The 5,000-nt window shown below is 49.0% G+C and overlaps 1 protein-coding gene and 1 non-coding gene across 2 annotated transcripts in view; one reads left to right on the forward strand and one right to left on the reverse strand.

Moving 5' to 3' along the window:
- Dad (Daughters against dpp) overlaps positions 1-5,000 on the forward strand; it is a 164,869-nt gene that overhangs the window by 43,642 nt on the left and 116,227 nt on the right. The window lies entirely within an intron of this gene.
- On the reverse strand, positions 4,398-4,516 carry LOC123757046 (5S ribosomal RNA). The gene has a single exon (XR_006772719.1). It is a non-coding gene; the product is annotated as a 5S ribosomal RNA (ribosomal RNA).

Here is a 5,000-nt window from a genome sequence, read left to right on the forward strand (position 1 = left end):
TAGTTACTAAAATACATCTTTTGTGTATATTTTGCCGCTGTTATTAATAATGTTAAAGAGCACCTGGGTACTGTTGTTACAAGCCCAGGTTGTGTCATGTCTACGCGTTCATCACTTAGTGTCACCTTTATGCTCTTGTGTAGGTCATTGTCTTAACTCCCCGCACCGTCTCACATCTTACCTTCCCTCTCATTTAGTATCGTTACATTTTACTGCAAAAAAGTATCTAAGTTATTCTAAGTTTTGCCCTAAATGCTTTGCGCAATTTTGATTTATTTACTACGTAACGCCTGCATATTTTATGAATAAAATATTATTATTATTATTGACAAACACATAAATCACACTAATGTGATCAATGAGAAAATCCTCCAGTGCTGTGACTCCGCTACATCACCAGGCAGTAATGTGGTGGAGGCTGACTCCATACACAGCTTCAAGTGTAGATATGATAGAGCCCAGTAGGCTCAGGAATCTGTACACCAGTTGAGAGCCCAGTAGGCTCAGGAATCTGTACACCAGTTGATTGACAGTTGAGAGGCGGGATCAAAGAGCCAAAGCTCAACCCCCCCCCCCCAAGCACAACTAGGTGAGGTCAGTACATATACACACACACACATACACTGCATTAGGCAGTGATGTGGTGGAGGCAGACTCCTGTCAGAGCCCAATAGGCTCAGGAATCTGTACACATGTCAGAGCCCAATAGGCTCAGGAATCTGTACACCAGTTGATTGACGGTTGACAGGCGGAACCAAAGAGCCAAAGCTCAACCCCCACAAACACAACTAGATGAGTACAGGTGAGAATTTAAGTGGTTGAATAAGTCACTTACAAATAACTCGTTGTGTCAAGTAAATGCAAAGTTGTGGAAAGGGAAATAAATTGCACTAAGAAGCCAAGTGGTGGAGGCAGGTTCCCTTAGCACAGTGGTCTACAGCCTTGGCTCACACCTAAGGGATCCTGCTTCAATCCTAGAACAGGACAAAAACGATTGGGCACTTTTCATCTGATGCCTCTGTTCTTCTAGCAGTAAAATATGTACCTAGGAATTAGACAATTGTTGTGGGTTTTATTCTGGGGGTCACAGCTGACCACCAGAATTCCTGTCGGGGGTCACAACTGACCCCCAGGATTTCTGTCGGGGGTCACAATTGACCCCCAGAATTTGTCAGGGTGTCACAAGTCAAGTCTGACCCCGGGCAGGGCTTGTGGAGTGGAAGACCTCTGGAAACCTCCCATCCAGGTGCAGGTACAGTAGTGATCTAAGACATTGGGGGGCCCTGGATGAACCTTCATGCGAATTCCGTATCTTAAAACATATACTCCAGGACGCAGACCACTATGACATGAAGGTAACACGCTCTAAACTAACCTGCAGTCATCAAATATTTACGAAACTTGTGTGCGTATTTTCTCAATGATGGCGGCTGTGTTTACAACCAATTTACAAACAATGGTATCCAAGAGGACAAGCTTGGAGACGTCACAACCCAAGATTACTGTTATAAACAACCGCGTAGGGCTTCGGAGCTCATAACCTGTTTAATAAATGTAAACAAAGCTGATATTATTGAGGAAAGATGTACAGGTTTCGCAAGGAGTTGCGCATCATTAGTTATGTTTCTTTGTCCAATCCTCAGTCGGAGATGCTAACTGGGCAATGGAAATGGTATCGAGGATAATCGATTCACCTCGAATAGAACCGGTGAAGAACAGAGGTGCCATAGGCACAATCAGAGAACACGGTTGTTCAACGTCCTCCCACCGAGCATAAGAAATATTGCCGGAACAACCATGGACATCTTCAAGAGAAAACTAGACTGTTTTCTTCAAGGAGTGCCGGACCAACCGGGCTGTGGTGGGTATGTGTGCCTGCGGGCCGCTCCAAGCAACAGCCTGGTGGACGAAGCTCTCACAAGTCAAGCCTGGCCTCGGGCCGGGCTTGGGGAGTAGAAGAACTCCCAGAACCCCATCAAGCAGGTATATGTGGGTCTGCGGGCCGCTCCAAGCAACAGCCTGGTGGACCAAGCTCTCACAAGTCAAGCCTGGCCTCGGGCCGGGCTTGGGGAGTAGAAGAACTTCCAGAACCCCATCAACCAGGTGTCAACCTCCTACAGGTGAAGCAGGAGAGCCTTAGGTGTTTGTGGACCGGCAGGTGAAACCCCCCCTAACCCTCTCCACCCACCCCCACCACCTATCCCCCCCCACCCAATCCCCCGCCCCCAACTCACCCCCCCCCCCCACCACCACCACCCACTCTACACCCGCTCCACTAATCAATAGGCGGCTAACCTTGTATATCGAGAGGCGAGCCAATGTGAACTTTGTGCTGTGAGGATATCGAGAATGACAACCACTCGTCTTAGCGTTTGCGCCTGGATAGGTCGGCGGAACAACGGGGTGTGAACAGCACGGTAATAGTGCTGACCAACCTGGGGCCAGAGTCACGAAGCAGTTACGCAAGCACTTACGAACCTGTCCATCTTTTCTCAATCTTTGGCGTCTTTGTTTATAATTATTAAACAGTTAATGAGCTCCGAAGCACCAGGAGGCTGTTTATAACAATAACAACAGTTGATTGGCAAGTTTTCATGCTTGTAAACTGTTTAATAAACGTAACCAAAGCCGCCAAAGATTGGGGAAAGATGTACACGTTCGTAAGTTCTTGCGTAACTGCTTCGGGAATCTGGCCCCAGGTTCGTAAGTGCTTGCGTAACTGCCTCGTGAATCTGGCCCCAGTCTGCAGTGGCCGCGGGGGAGGGGGAAGGATATGGGGGAGGAGTGGGAACAATATAGTTTGTCGTGATCGGGAGAGGTGTATTGATCATGTACTTTGTACGTAGTGATCATGTCTGTTGGTTTTTGCTCTTGCTATTCCGTTCCTCTGATCGGAAGGAGAATTCATCAAACTAGGTTAATTGGTCACGTTCCACCTGATATATTGACCTCAAGACATTCTTAGGAATGTCTCTGACCGGAAGCAGTATACGAGGATATTATTTTGCTTGACTTGTACTGTTCTTCAAGCAGATGTCTTCTTAAGAAACTGTGTTTGAGGAAATGTAATGTTTGCAGCAGTGCCATGAGAATTAGCTCAACCATGTACGAAACCTGTGCATCTTGGATAAGCACCTCCAAAGGATACCTGATCAACCAGGCTGTGACTCGTACGTCAGGCTGCGAGCAGCCGCGTCCAACAGCCGGGTTGATCAGTCCGGCAACCAGGAGGCCTGGTCGACGACCGGGCCGCGGGGACGCTAAGCCCCGGAAGCACCTCAAGGTAACCTCAAGGTAAGGTATCTTCCTGATTCATGGCGACTGTGTTTTACATGTATTAAACTGTTTACGAAACTTTACAACATAAGCAGACGAGGAGTCACAATAACGTGGCTGAAATATGTTGACCAAATCACACACTAGAAGGTGAAGGGACGACGACGTTTCGGTCCGTCCTGGACCATTCTCAAGTCGCTTGTGAAACGTCGAAACAATTGTGAAGGGACGAAACGTCGTCGTCCCTTCACTTTCTCGTGTGTGGTTTGGTCAACATCTTGAGGTTATCTTGAGATGATTTCGGGGTTTAGCGTCCCCGCGGCCCGGTCCTCGACCAGGCTTCTTTTTGTTACACATCCCCAGGAAGCAGCCCGTAACAGCTGTCTAACTCACAGGTACCTATTTAGTGCTAGGTAATAGGCGCATCAGGGTGAAAGAAACTCTGCCCCATTTGTTTCCGTCGGTGCCGGGAATCGAACCCCTGTCCACAGGACTACGTATCCAGCGTGCTGTTCACTCAGCCACCAGCGCCCCTGTTGCGTGTTTGCAGGGTAGGGAGTCGAACTGACGATAAAAAATGTGCTAGTGAATTGCATCACCAGGGCGCCTGACAGCTGGGTGGACAGCGCTTCGGATTCGTAGTCCTGAGGTTCCGGGTTCGATCCCCGGTTTAGGCGTAGACAAATGGGCAAAATGTTTCTTTCACCCTGATGCCTCTGTTACCTAGCAGTAAATAGGTACCTGGGAGTTGGACAGCTGCTACGGGCTGCTTCCCGGGGGTGGAGGCCTGGTCGAGGACCGGGCCGCGAGGACGATAAGCCCCGAAATCATCTCAAGATAACCCCATGATCACCAGAAGGCGGCGGTCTCAGAGTCCGATGCATAGAAAATGCATAGAAATACTACGCTGCTTTACTAATAAGTCTGAATACCAACGCATTGATCGATTACATAAGAAATTCAACGTATTATTAATGAGAGGGTTGTAGAAAGGACCCCTTTCTCTAAGTCCAAGGGGCACAAGGGGGCATTTTAGGGTATTCTTAAGATATCTTAAGATGATTTCGGGGGCTTAGCATCCCCGCGGCCCGGTCCTCGACCAGGCCTTACCAAAACATTATTGCCAATAGCATTTGGTGTTCCCAGGCGGTCACCCATCGAAGTACTAACCAAACCCAACGTTGCTTAACTTCGCTGATCGGACGAGAAGCGGTGTTCTCAACGTGGTATGGCCGTTGGCGGCCATTAGGCCATTTTGGGTGTGAATAGTTACGTCTGGAAGGAAGGAATGAAGGAATTTATCAGGGGAAGCACCAAGCCATTACGACTATATAGCACTCTGAAGGGGGTCAGGATAAGGATTTGGGATGGGAAAGGGGGAAGGAATGATGTCCAAGCACTTGGACGGTCGGGGATTGAACGCCGACCTGCATGAAGCGAGACCGTCGCTCTACCGTCCAGCCCCATGATTTCCGGAGGGAGATTAACTGTATCAAAGATGGCTGGGGTCTACCTACCTTGAGGCTACCTTGAGGTGCTTCCGGGGCTTAGTGTCCCCGCGGCCCGGTCGTCGACCAGGCCTCCTGATCTAACTTGTTTTTGCTTCTGAAAGCATCGAGCGTCGCTGTATACGGAAATGCGAGAGCTAAAACGTCCCAACCCAGGAGCTAGAGCCCGAGCCTGCGGAACCAGATGAGTATGGGCACCCAAACGCAAGCACGTAC

This window comes from Procambarus clarkii, chromosome 26, assembly GCF_040958095.1.
Source record: "Procambarus clarkii isolate CNS0578487 chromosome 26, FALCON_Pclarkii_2.0, whole genome shotgun sequence".
NCBI lineage: Eukaryota > Metazoa > Arthropoda > Malacostraca > Decapoda > Cambaridae > Procambarus > Procambarus clarkii.